This window comes from Arvicola amphibius, chromosome 6, assembly GCF_903992535.2.
Source record: "Arvicola amphibius chromosome 6, mArvAmp1.2, whole genome shotgun sequence".
In the NCBI taxonomy this organism is placed as follows: Eukaryota; Metazoa; Chordata; class Mammalia; order Rodentia; family Cricetidae; genus Arvicola; species Arvicola amphibius.
Window position 1 is genome coordinate 85,743,628 of NC_052052.2, and position 14,194 is coordinate 85,757,821.

Below are 14,194 nucleotides of genomic sequence, written 5' to 3' on the forward strand. Positions count from 1 at the left end.
ACCATGTCTCTTCAACATAGTGCTTGAAGTTCTAGCAATAGCAATAAGACAACATAAGGAGATCAAGGGGATTCAAATTGGAAAGGAAGAAGTCAAACTTTCTTTATTTGCAGGTGATATGAGAGTGTACATAAGTGACCCCCAAAAACTCTACCAGAGAACTCCTACAGCTGATAAATACCTTCAGTGATGTGGCAAGATACAAGATCAACTCAAGAAAATCAGTAGCCCTCCTATACACAAAAGATAAAGTAGAAGAGTAGGAAATCAGAGAAACATCACCTTTCACAATAGCCACAAACAGCATAAAATATCTTGGAGTAACACTAACCAAGGAAGTGAAAGACCTATTTGACAAGAACTTTAAGTCTTTGAAGAAAGAAATTGAAGAAGATACCAGAAAATGGAAAGATCTCCCATGCTCTTGGATAGGAAGGATCAACATTTATACATTCAATGCAATTCTCATCAAAATTCCAACACAATTCTTTACAAACCTTGAAAGAAAAATAATCAACTTCATAGGGAAAAACAAAAAAACCAGGATAGCCAAAACAATCCTATACAATAAAGTAACTTCCAGAGGCATTACCTTCCCTGACATCAAGCATTATTACAGAGCTACAGTAATGAAAACAGCTTGGTATTGGCAGAAAAACAGAGAGGTTGACCAATGGAATCAAATTGAAGACCCGAATATTAATCCACACACCTATGAACACCTGATTTTGACAAAGAAGCTGAAAATATACAATGGAAAAAAAGAAAGCTTCTTCAACAAATATAACTGGCATAACTGCTGGCATAACTGGATGTCAACCTGTAGAAGAATGAAAATAGATCCATATCTATCACCATGCACAAAACTCAAGTCCAAATGGATTAAAGACCTCAATATAAATCTGACCACACTGAACCTGATAGAAGAGAAAGTGGGAAGTAGCCTGCAATGTTTGGGCACAGGAAACCACTTCCTAAATATAACCCCAGTAGCACAGACACTGAGAGCAACAATAAATAAATGGGACTTCCTGAAACTGAGAAACATCTGTAAAGCAAATGACACAGTCAATAAGAAAAAAGGCAGCCTACTGAATGGGAAAAGATCTTCACCAGCCCCACATCAGACAAAGGACTGACCTCCAAAATATATAAAGAACTCAAGAAATTAGACATTAAAATTCTAAATAACCAAATTAAAAAATGGGGTACTGAACTGAACAGAGATTTCTCAACAAGAGACTTTCAAATGGCCAAAAGATACTTAAGTACATGTTCACCTTCTTTAGCTATCAGGGAAATACAAATCAAAATAACTCTGAGATACCATCTAACACCTGTCAGAATAGCTAAGATCAAAAACACTAATGATAGCTTATGCTGGAGAGAATGTGGAGTAAGGGGAACAGTCATCCATTGCTGGTGGGAATGCAAACTCATGCAACCACTTTGGAAATCAGTATGACAGTCTCTCAGAAAATTGAAAATCAACCTCTCTCAGGATCCAGCAATAATTCCACTCTTGGGAATATACCCAAAAGATTCTCAATCATACTACAAAAGTATTTGTTCAACTATATTCATAGCAGCATTATTTGTAATAGCCAGAACCTGGAAACAACCTAGATGCTCCTCAACTGAAGAATGGATAAAGAAAATGTGGCACATTTACACATTGTAGTACTACTCAGCAGTATAGAAAGAAAGAAAGAACGAAAGAAAGAAAGAAAGAAAAGAAAGAAAGGAAAAGAAAGAAAGAAAGAAAGACAGCATCTTGAATTTTGCATGCATATGGATGGAATTAGAAAACACTATCCCAAGTGAGGTAACCCAGACCCTCCCAAAAAAACAAATATGGTATGTACTCACTCATAAGTGGATACTAGCCATAACAAAGGACATTGAGCCTATAGTTCATTAATCTAGAGAAGCTAAATAATAAGGTGAACCCAAAGAAAACCCCCCAAAATAGACCCACCTGGAAATTGGAAACAGACAAGATGGCTTGACAAAATTAGAAAGTGGAGGGCTGAAGGAAGGGAAGAAGGAGAGGGCTGAGGAGAACTTAAGGGAATGGGATAGTCGAAATGGAGGAAGGACAGATATGAGAGCAAGGAAAGAGATATCTTGATTGAGGGAGCCATTATGGGGTTAGTTAAGACCTGGCTCTAGAAAAATTCCCAGGAATCCACAAGGATGACCCCAGCTAAGACCCTAAGCAATAGAAGAGAGGGTGCCTGAACTGGCCTTGCCCTGTAGTCTGACTGATGATTATCTTAAATATCACCATATAATCTTCATCTAACAACAGATGGAAACAGAGGCAGAGACCCACATCAGATCACTGGACTGAGCTCCCAAGGTCCAGTTAAAGAGTGGAAGTAACATGTGATCAAAACAGACTCTCTGAATGTGGCGGACAAGGAGGGCTGACTGAGAAGCCAAGGAATATGGCACTGGGTTTTGATCCTACTGCATTTACTGGCTTTGTGGGAGCCTAGTCTGTTTGGTTGCTCACCTTCCTAGACCTGGATGGAGGGGGAGGACCTTGAACTTCCCACAGGGGAGGGAACCCTTACTGCTCTTTGGACTGGAGAGGGAGAGGGAGGGGGGAAGGAGAGGGTGAAGGAAATGGGAGAAGGGAAGGAGGTGGAAATTTTTAATTAAAAATAAATACATAAATGAATAATAAAAAAGAGTGGAAGGAGTTAGTGTATGAGCAAGGAAGTAAAGACCTTGAGGGCTTCACCCACTGTGACAGTTTACCAAATTCAACTGGATTGGGAGTGAACGAGCATGGAATCAAACTAGTCCCTCTGAATGTGGTTGACAGTTTGGGCAGACTGAGGGGCCACTGACAGTGGCACTGGGATTTGTCTCTACTGCATGTACTGGCTTTTTTGAATCCTATTCTCTTTGGATGTATACCTTGCTCAACCTAGATGTAGTAGGGAGGACCTTGGACTTTCCACAGGGCAGGGTGCCTTGCTCTCTCTTAGGATTGGAGGGGGTAGGATGGGAGGGTGTGTAGAGGGAGTAGGAAAGGGGGAATGAGTGGGAATTTTGATTGGTATTTTTAAGTAATAAAATAAAATAATAATAAAAAACAAATCCTGTCAAATCCTGTATTGTATCTGATAATTGTCCCCAAAGGTATTTTGAATAGACTCTGAAGGACAAAACAAATCTAATAAGATTGAAGAAAATAATGGGCATTATTACAAAAGTAAACACTGAGTTAGGAAGAAAAAATTGATAGCCTCCTGATATACAACATTAAAAGGATGAAGGATAAAAAGTGAAAAGGGTGTAGAGACATGGAGACCAATATATTTGAGGGATTCCATGTCTACCTGATCCGATCTCCCTTAAAGAGAAAAGTTAAATACACTCATGAAACATTCCAATGAAAATCACCTCTCTAAACTGAAAATTTTTATATAAAATCTTCACTTGGTGTCCTGCCTTGGTGCTGCAAGTTGCAGTGATTTTTAAAATACATGATACTGGGAAGAAAGGAGAAGATGGGGAAGGAAAGAGAGAGGGGAAAGAAACACTCAATAAGGAATGTATCCATTCATGAGAGCACAGCCTCATGGCCTGGAAAACATGTAAAAGCCCCACCCACAGCAGTGTCAAATCCCATCTTATTACAACATCAGTAAACCTTCATAAACTTTAAGAGGGAACATGCAAACTATAACAATTTGTTTGGGGTATGTTTATATATTCTTTAACTGTGAATCATTGTATCCAGTGGAGTCAAATTCATCACCCCCCTGATTAACTTTTACATGCAAACAAAGTATGTACCTAATACATGCCAGTTACTCTGTCTCAGAAATGTCTCTTAGCTCATCTCTTCTATAGCTATTCCAATCACATATAAAAACAGACAAAAAATATGCTGTATGAGTCTGCTTATAGACTATTCAAAGTAATCTATAGCAACAGAAGGCAGATCAATGATGGCAAAGTGTGGAGGAGGGTGTAACAGAAAGGGCACAGAAAATCTTGCAGAAGGAAGCCAGGACCGCGAGGAGTGCTTTTACCCATTGAGACGGTGGGACAGATCTAACGGGAGACCACCAAGTCCAGTCGGAATGGGGCTGTTGGAACAGGGGACCAAACCGGACTCTCTGAATGTGGCTGACGGTGGAGGAGTACTGAGAAACCAAGGACAATGGCAATGAACATGAACTCTACAGCATGGACGGGCTCACTGTGAGCCTTGTCAGTTTGGTTGCTCACCTTCCTGGACTTAGGGGGAGCTGGGAGGACCTTGGACTTAACATAGTGGGGGGAACCCTGGTGGCTCTTTGTCTTTGGAGAGGGGTGGAGTGGGGGTATGGGTGGAAGGGAGGGGAAGGAAGGGGGAGGAGGTGGGGAGGAGATGGAAATCTTGAATAAAAAAATGAGAAAAAAAATATAATTTGGGGATAAAGACCATAAACAGACCAAGAATGATAAAAAAAAAAATCTTGCAGAAATTCTGTTGGCTATTTTATGGAATGGCTTCTAAAATTGATCAAACTGATCAATCAAAGTATGCCCTTTATATATCGTGTCATTTCTCATAATACAATGTACTTCCATAATTTTTAAAATTAGATACACTTGTTGAAAAAAATTAAAATTGGCTATTGAGACTGACTCTTGAACATCTTTGGCATAAGACAAAACCTAATTCTTCTATAAAATTGCCTTTTTTGATACATCTGAGTTAACCTTGAGCCTCCTTTCTGACCTGGGAGCCTCTCAGTACTTCATGGGCATCCATTAGTGCTAGCAATATTGCTTTCTAAACATTTGCTCTTTGGTTTATTTATTCCTGCCTCCTCATCTCTGAAAGATGAACACAGAAATGTTGAACTGCCATGCTTTCCTCCCTCCTGCCTGCATTGTAGTGTTTCTGAACAGTTCATGCCAAGGTGTGAGAAACAGGAAATTCACTGAGTCAGACAGAGCAGAACAATTGGATAGTTTACAGAAGTACTGCTCTTGGCACTGATATTTGAGACTTAGAGATAGGAAAAGCACTGAGGGTTGGTTAAGCCTCATATAGGAGAGTGCCCTCTTCTGTGTTAGTAGAGGAGAATGTAAGAGTCTAAGAAACCTGTCTTCTTAAATTAGGAGCCAGGGTTATCTATCAAGAGTAAGTTCTTGGAGCATTTAGTAGCTTAATTTTTATTTGCTGTTATTCTCAGTGACTGGCATAGACTAGTATGGGGATTCTATAGCTTTGGTCTGAAGTGTCCCGATATCTGTTCTAAACTGGCTTGCATGCAAACACAATGTGCTCTTGTGTCTGAATAGCCCAGAGCTGAACTGGCTATGGATGATGTCTGGTGTTGGTCTCCAGCAACACTATCAAGACTTGGCTGAAAATGACAGCCTACACAATGGGAAAACATCTTCACCAACCCCACATCAGACATAGGTCTGATCTCCAAAATATACAAAGAACTCAAGAAATTGATCATCAAAAGAATAATCCAATAATAAAAAAATGGAGTACAGACCTAAACAGAGAACTCTCAACAGAGGAATCTCAAATGGCTGAAAGACACTTATGGATGTTCAACATCCTTAGTCATCAGAGAAATACAAATCAAAACAACTCTGAGATTCCATCTTACACCTGCAAGAATGACCGAGATCAAAAACACTGATGCCGACTTATGCTGGAGAGGTTGTGGGGTAAAGCAAACACTTCTGCATTGCTGGTGGGAGTCCAAGCTGGTACAGTCTCTTTGGATGTCAGTGTGGTGATTTTTCAGAAAATTAGGAAACAGCCTTTCTCAAGACCCAGCAATACCACTTTTGAATATATACCCAAAGTTTGCTCAATCATATCCAAAGGATGCTTAATCATGCCACAAGGATATGAGCTCAACTATATTCACAGCAGCATTGTTTGTCATAGCCAGAACCTGGAAACAACCGAAATGCCCCTCAACTGAAGAATAGATAAGGAAAATGTGGTACATTTACACAATGGAGTACTACACAGCCAAAAAAAATGACATTGTGAAATTTGCAGGCAAATGAATGGAGCTAGAAAACATCATTTTGAGTGAGGTAACCCAGACCCAGAAAGACAATTATCACATGTACTCACTCATAAGTAGTTTTTAAACATAAAGCAAAGAAAACCAGACTACAAATCACAATCCCAGAGAACCTAGACAACAATGAGGATCCTAAGAGAGACTTACATAGCTCTAATCTACATGGGAAGTAGAAAAAAACAAGATCTCCTGAGTAAGTTGGGAGCATGGGGACCTTGTGGGAGGGTTGAAAGGGAGGGAAGAGGCAGAGAGGAGAGTAGAGAAAAATGTAGAGCTCAATAAAAAACCAATATTTTTTTTTAAAAAATCTTGGTTGTATGTGGATCATGATACAGGGCTTGGCCCTGTCCACTGACTTTCTTCTTTATGCTGATTTTATTTTCAGACAGGTTCTCCATTAGAGATTGAAAACCAGCTGCACCAGGAACCAATTCCAAGAGCTGGAAGAATAGGAGGCTTCTGGGAACTTTTGTTGCAGGCCTGATGCTTGCTTGAACTGACAAGACTGTTCTGGACTCCAACCCTATCTGAGGTACCTGAGGTTATGGAAAGGAATGGTTCCCTGAGACAGTGATATTTGAATTTGCCAGAGGGCCTGTTAAAACAACTTCCTGGCTGCTGGGCCCCACTACAGAGTACAGTTCAAAAAAATCCGGGAGCTTCAATTTTTAACAAGGCGTCAAGAAATGCTAAGACTGTCAGTCCTAGATCCAGCTCTGAGAACTACTGCTTTGTGGGCAACTGTGATAAAGAGACACTAGAGGGTATATGTGTGCTTGTACTGGCCAATATTTGTTAATTGTATGCCTCTAAGTTCAGACTTAAGTCACATCCTTAGTTGGATGGTCTTTGGAGATGGGGCTTTGGGAAATGAGTATGGTTGAATGAGCACTGAGAGTTGGACCATCTTGAGAATGTTAGAAACTTCTGAAGAGCACAAGTGCATGATATTTGCATGTGGAAACACTGCATGCAGGCATCTGTCTACAAACCAGAAAGAAGGCACTTTCCAAAGACTCAACAGACAGGTACTTTGGGTTTGGATTTATGATATGGGATTCTTCTCTGTATGTTGTGAATACCATTGATTAGTAAAGAAACTATCTTAGACCTGCACAAGAGAGAACTTAGGTAGGTGGGAAAACTAAACTGAATGCTGAGAGAAAGAGGGTGTAGTCAGTAAGAAGCCATGTAGCCCAGCTGGAGAGAGACACCAGAACTTTACCTGGTAAGCCACAGCCTCATGGCAATACATAGATTAATGGAGATGGGTTAAATTAAGATATGAGTTAGCCAGAAATACGCTTAACATAATGGCCAAACAGTATTGCAAATAATATGGTTTCTGTGTGATTATTTCAGGACTGAGCACCTGGGAACTAACTAGCAGCCTCCTGTAACAAATTGGCATTAACATGACCAACTAAAATCCACTTAAAACCTGAGAGAGTTTGGGGAATTCTAGGCAAAACAAACAAACAGACAAATAACAACAACAACAAAAAAAAACAGAGTTAATCATGGCTTAACACCATGTCTCTTTAAGAGAGGTTTTCCTGATACAGTGGTAGCAGGTAAAAATGTTATGCAGTTTTGAAATGGCAGCTTTCTGAGCTGTGCTGCCAGTACAAACTCTGGCTCTTTCAGGAGACTGAGTATTTAAATGGGGTTTGTGAGCAGAGTGCTACAACTTTCTTAATGGCAACCTAGACCTGCTGCATGCCTAAAAATGGGGCTGTGAGCATGGCTCACACTAACTAAACCTTCACCTCACCATTTTGGACTGAGTGGAGCCAAAAGGAAAAGCAGCCTTAGAAGTGCTTAGCATGTTAAGAAATGCTCCTGGACAAAAGAGAATTATAGATACACAATAGGAGAGATTCAGACATAAAAGAACCCTAAACAAGTCACAGTGTTGGACAAATGTACATAGGCTTGGAAGAGAGAAGAAAAACGTATAGAGAGTTATAAAGAGAAATAAATGGTTTTAAAAAACAAAAAGTCTTTAAAGAGACAAAGTACAGACAGTCATAGATTAAAGAAATAAAAATAATAAAATTAATATTAAAAATAATAGAGTAAAAATAAATAAACAACATAAATATGGAATATACACAAAGAGTCTGGATTATACATATATATTATTGTGTGTTCTTTGATTTTTTTGACTGTAAAGGAGCTAAGTTCAGAGACACAAGTCATTGTATGGTATTGTATGATAAACCAACATAAAGGTATCTTGATTTCAAAATTTGGGTCTATGGATTTGTTGCTTTGGAAAAGAGGTTCTGCTCTCATTTCCACAGAAGCTGAGAACCTGTGGATTAATTCAAGACTTATGTGGTTTGATGGACCAAGACCACCCAAAAGATCTCCATAAACACACCCTAAAATTACTTCACCCAACAAAAAGCAGGAAACAGTTTGGAGAGAAATATGTCCAAATTCCCTAAATGATTGTTTATAAATGTTTGTTTACATTTAAAGGAGAACATTATATATATATGCTATAGAGATTTGGATTGGTATGGATCTTGGTTTATTGATACAAACTTAAGGTCAATTTTATTATATGTATTTCTGCTCTTGATTAAGATATTGTACTTGTGCAGCTCATTGAAAATGTAATGTATAATTAAGAAATATATGTTAATAGATAATCATCTATAATAGTCAAGCTTGTAGTCATGCTAGTTAGGTTTTCTAGATATATAGAGATATCTTTAAGTTGGATAGGTCTTCTTCAAATCTTTCAGAGATCTTCAGAATATGGCATTTAAAATGTTTTAAGTACTTAGGACTTCTCATGACATCAGACACATCTGCTCCTGGCAGCACCAATCTACTTCAAGAGACTGATGAACATCAAAGAGACTCCTTACGGAGTTTGTTAGCCATTTGGGCAAGAAACTGCTCTTGCCTGGACTGCTTGATGTTATACTGTATAAACTGGACATGAAGGACCCACAGAGAAATGACTGCTGAACTTGCCTAAAGGTGAAACAATCCTTTGGGGTTCCTATTTCATGAAAGAGTCTGCCAGACATTCTGCAGGACACAGAAAAATGACTGACAAACCTCCAATGTAGGCAGACCTGTCTTTGAAAATTCCTGATTCGTGGAAAAGTCTGCTAGATACTATGGGCCAGTAGGCTGAAGATGGATGCCACAATGATATAGAACTTTTGATGACTGTCCAGGCAGCAAGATGTTTCTGTCAATTCTAGAGTTTGGGAAGTTGCTTACAATGGACTTCCTGTTTACTTAGGTAATATATTTTTCTGGAGTCTTTGATAGAGTTGAAGATTATATAGTTATAGTTTTCCTTAGTTATGATAAAAGACAAAATAGATATAAACATTGTAACTGTAATTCTTGCTTGATCACTGTTTTATGTAATTTTACTATGTTAAAGTTAAAACCTTCCTTTTATTTAGACAAAAGGGGAGGTGATGTGGGATTCCCCTCTGTATGCTGTGAATACCATTGGTTAAGAAAGAAACTGTCTTAGGCCTGCATAAGACAGAACTTAGGTAGGCAGGGAAAACTAAACTGAGTGTTGAGAGAAAGAAGATGGAGCCAGAGAGAAGCCATAGCCTTGTGGCAATACACAGATTAATAGAGATGTGCTAAATTAAGATATGAGTTAGCCAGAAATACATTTAAGATATTGGCCAAACTGTATTGCAAATAATATGGTTTCTGTGTGATTATTTCAGGGTTGAGCAGCTGAAAACTAATTAGCCACCTCCTACAACAGATTTACTGGCTTCTAGGACAGGAAGAAGCAAGTGTATTTTGTCCAAACTGCTCAGGGCTTGTCAGTATTTCAATAGTGGCCTAAGGGCACTGATGAGAATACGGGAAAAAATAGAAACTGTATTGCCAATGAGCATGTAAAACGGTATAACTACGCTGAAAAACTGCAGTTTATTCCAAGCAAATACATGAATACCACAGCACTGAGCAAATGCACTCTTGGCCGTTTATATCAGAGGAAAAAAGGTTTCCACATGGAATACAAAGAATACATTCTAAAATGCAGGTTTGTATAAGAGAGCAGTACAAGGCACAGAACTGATTTTGTATTGTGCATAGGGAGTGGAAATGTTCTTTATTAGGATTGGCTTCTGATTTTACTATACAGACCCTGTGTGCCCTGTGTATGGGCTACAGGCAGCTCCACCACAATCTTCATGGACTTTCATCTTGAAGGCCAGGATACAGAGCACTTGACACCACAGCACACCACTTAGCAAGGGTAGCACACCTTCTCCTTTGGGTGTTGTGCTAGTCAGGGAGAGGCCGGGGGAGTAAGGGTAGGAATGGAGAGGCAGAGTGTGTCAGCATGCACTCTTTACCTGCTCTCTACTCCACCCCTTTCTCCTTCATTCAGGGTAACATTGTCCACATCACCCTGCTCCTCCTCTAAGACCTGGATTAAGGGTTCTTGCCTTTAAAACACCACTGCAGCTTCTTGCCAAGGAGCTTGTTGATAGTACTGAGGGTCATAATGAAAGTACAGTTCTGGTTGCCATCCTGTGATATTTTTGTCAGGCAAATTGTTCTCTTTAGTCTACTGGAGCATACTATCAAGATTCTCCATGATTTTGGAGGGCCTCTCTGTTGTCTTCATCTTACGATTGAGGCTCTCATGAAGGTAGTCTAAAGCAAGCATGGAGAGCTGGACCAACACAAGGTTATGCTCACTCTTAGGAGTCTTATCTTCCCCCTAAGCTGTACATGCCTCCTTGTAGTGCTGGTTGACCCCACAGTTGGAAACAATAGCTGGGAGCATTGTGCTGGCTAATGCCATAGCTGTAACTGTACTTCTTCTAGGCTTTATTTAGCCCAGAGTTCCACATTCTCTGTTCATAATCACAAGTGGACCCGACACTGGTGTTCACATATATTGATTATGGAGAGGTTTGAGGTATCGATGAAGGGTTTGTTGTTCATGGCACGTGTATCTGGACCCTGTGATGCTGGAAGCTGCTCTTCTCCTATATCTGAAGCTGTGAGTTGGTAACCTTTGTCCATTCTAGAAAAAAATGAAAAGAAAAAAAGAAAGAGAAAAGCTCTTTGAAATATTTTGGAAGTTTTTAAAAACATATTTATTATTATTTTATGTGCATTGGTGTTTTGTCTACATGTATGTCTGTATGAGGGTGGGACCTGGAGTTATAGACAGCTGTGAACTGCCATGTGGGTGCTGGGAATTGAGCCTGGGTGCTTTGTAAGAGCAACCAGTGCTCTTAACTGCTAAGCCATTTCTCCAGTCCCCATCCTTTTGAAATTTTATTTTGAGACTTTGATCACATATCTACCAGGTCTATCATAGTAAAATAGCTGACAAGTGAAAACAATCAAGATTTGGGAGATTTTGAAGACATCTTGCAACCCTTCATCAGGCTGGAGGCCCAGAAAACAACACAATGATTGCTAACTGGCTTCTGCTGGGCTCTCGTGCTTAGCCACTTCATAAACTGTATGTATTCCATCAGGAAGCCCACAGTCTGTAACATGGCCTTGGCCACAGGTGCTCCCTAAATTTGCCAAGCTTTCTAACAATCTGGCCTTTATGGCTAACAAAATGTGTCTTTGTTCATGAACTTATCTATTCATATACTTAGTAATTATTTAATTACATAAACAGTACAGTATTACAGAAACGGTTATGAAAATAGGGTTCCCCTCTGTAAAAAATCAAATACTCTAGAAAGACATAATATTTGATTGTTTTACAATTGGCCTCAAACTATAAAAATTAGGGGGAATAATAAAAATGTAAAAGGATTCGTCTCTTATATATTTCACAGAATCTTTGAAATTCTCACTTCATATTATAATTTAGAAAGAGAGGATCTTCGGATGTAGTTCAGCTGTAGACTGCTTGGCTAGCATGAATGAGGTCCTAGGTTTTGTCTCCCACACTGCAAAAGTGAAATTATAGAGAGGCTAGCAAGATGTCTTATCAAGTAAAGCCTGATGACTTGAGATCAAGGCCAAAGACCCACATAGTGGAAGAAGAAAGTTGAATCAAAAGCTGTTCTCTGATCTATACACAAGTGCCATGGTATGTGTGCACAAATATGTGCACATGCACACACAATAAGTAAACTTTTAAAATAATATAATATAAAATGCAATAAAAAATAAACAGAAATGGAAAATCCCACATGCCCTGATGCTAACATTTATGTGAAAAAATATTTGAAGACAACAGATTCACACAAAATTGTGTTAGTGAGCAGTAGATGAGGTAAAACATTTTTCTATGTTTTTATACTTTTAAATTTCTTTTTGAATAGCAAGTGGTTTTACTACATTAGAGAAGTTCTTATGTCTGTCTGGGGAGAGCTTTCTGTTGATTGGTTGCTGGCCTGGATATTCAATCTGCAGGAGCCCTTTCAACACTGAAAATGTTCAATTCTTCATGAGCTAAGCTAAAGCCAGAGAAGGCAGGAAGTAGGAATTGCTGTAACAGCAGACGACTCAGGCCTGAATCCCCATTTCTCATCCATCCTCACACCTTAGCTCAAGCATTAGTGGCAAGATGAATGGGAGACAGGGCACATCTGTATCTGTAGAGAAGACATATAACTGGCAGATAGTATGGGTGAGAATCGATGTCTAGGTTGATGAAAAGGACATATCATTCCCTCCCAGGAGACATACCACCAATACAAAGTGGGCAGAGGCTTTGCTGACCTCACTGGACCATGAAGCAAGATTGGAGTTTGTTCCAGGAGCCAACAAAATTTCTTTACTGATTGAACTGTGTTTTCTATTTGCTTCCAAGCAGATACAAAGAGCAGCCTTTTTTCTTGGGATCTGGTAGGAGGCAGTGTCTGAAAGTGAATTTTAAAGCTCACCCAGGGGCTGGAGAGATGACTCAGAAGTTAAGATCTCTAGCTGCTCTTCCAGAGGACCATGGTTCAAGTCCAAGCACTAACATGGTGACTTACAACCATCTATTACTACAGTTCTAGGGGAATTCAATACCCTCTTCTGGTCTCTGCAAGCACCAGGCACTTAAGTTGTATACAAACATACATGCAGGCAAACACCCATACCCATATAAAATTAAAATCAAGGGACAACCTGCCTGTCTTCTTCCTTAGAGAAATTTTGAGAAATGTCATTGCTTTTTTACTCCTAGCCAGTGGCTTTTCAAACACAGATGCTTTAATGCCCCACTGATACTTTAGTGCTCCTCCCAGGCTGATGCCGTCAACAACTGCCCAGCTGGGCTTCCACTTTTCCTGCTTCTGATGTTGTAAAGTTTGCTCTGCCCAAAGGCCAGTGGATGAATTACAGTGAGACAGCCAGACTATAACCCAAACGGGCCCTTTTAAAAGTGTGTAGGCACAAAATGAAATATCACTGCACATATTGTGGCTGAGTGACACTGTCAAGATGGCAAAGGCAATCAGGATAAATTGACTTACTCTGAGCTAAGGCACTGTTTGGGAGAATCTCAGGGCCCGAAGGTGACATAGATTCTTCCCAGCAGACCACACTGGAACATAGCCAGCATCTGCCAAACAAAGAGCCAGCCATGCTTGCTTATACTTGGAGCTATTGCTCACCCCACTGCCCCCACTCAGCAGATAGTCCGTAAACTGATCATGACAGTCACTGATGGAATATGAGGGCAAGGAGAAGGGAGAAGCTACGTTGCTTTTATTTCCACTCCTTTTTTTTGTTTGTTTTTAGAGACAGGGTTTCTCAGTGTAGCTTTTAGAGCCTGTTCTGGCACTAGCTCTTGTAGATCAGGCTGGCCTTGAACTCACAGAGATCTGCCTGCCTCTGCCTCCTGAGTGCTAGGATTCAAGGCTGACTCTGACGGGGAGGAGGCAGTCACTTTCTGGGACTTTAAATCTCTGACTTGTGTCCCTGATGGTTGTTGAGTGTGACAACATGGTGACCAGTTTCCTGCACCAGGCCCCTCGATTTCAGATACACCCACAACTTATGTTCCATAATTGGACCCTGATTTGTGATTTGCGGCCATTCTACAACCATAGAAGGAAGCGCTGAAGTATGTGGGAACACCACTACTGTATTGCCGAAGGTCGTTGTCTGTCCCATATATAATAAGGTTACTTGTTATTGTTTTC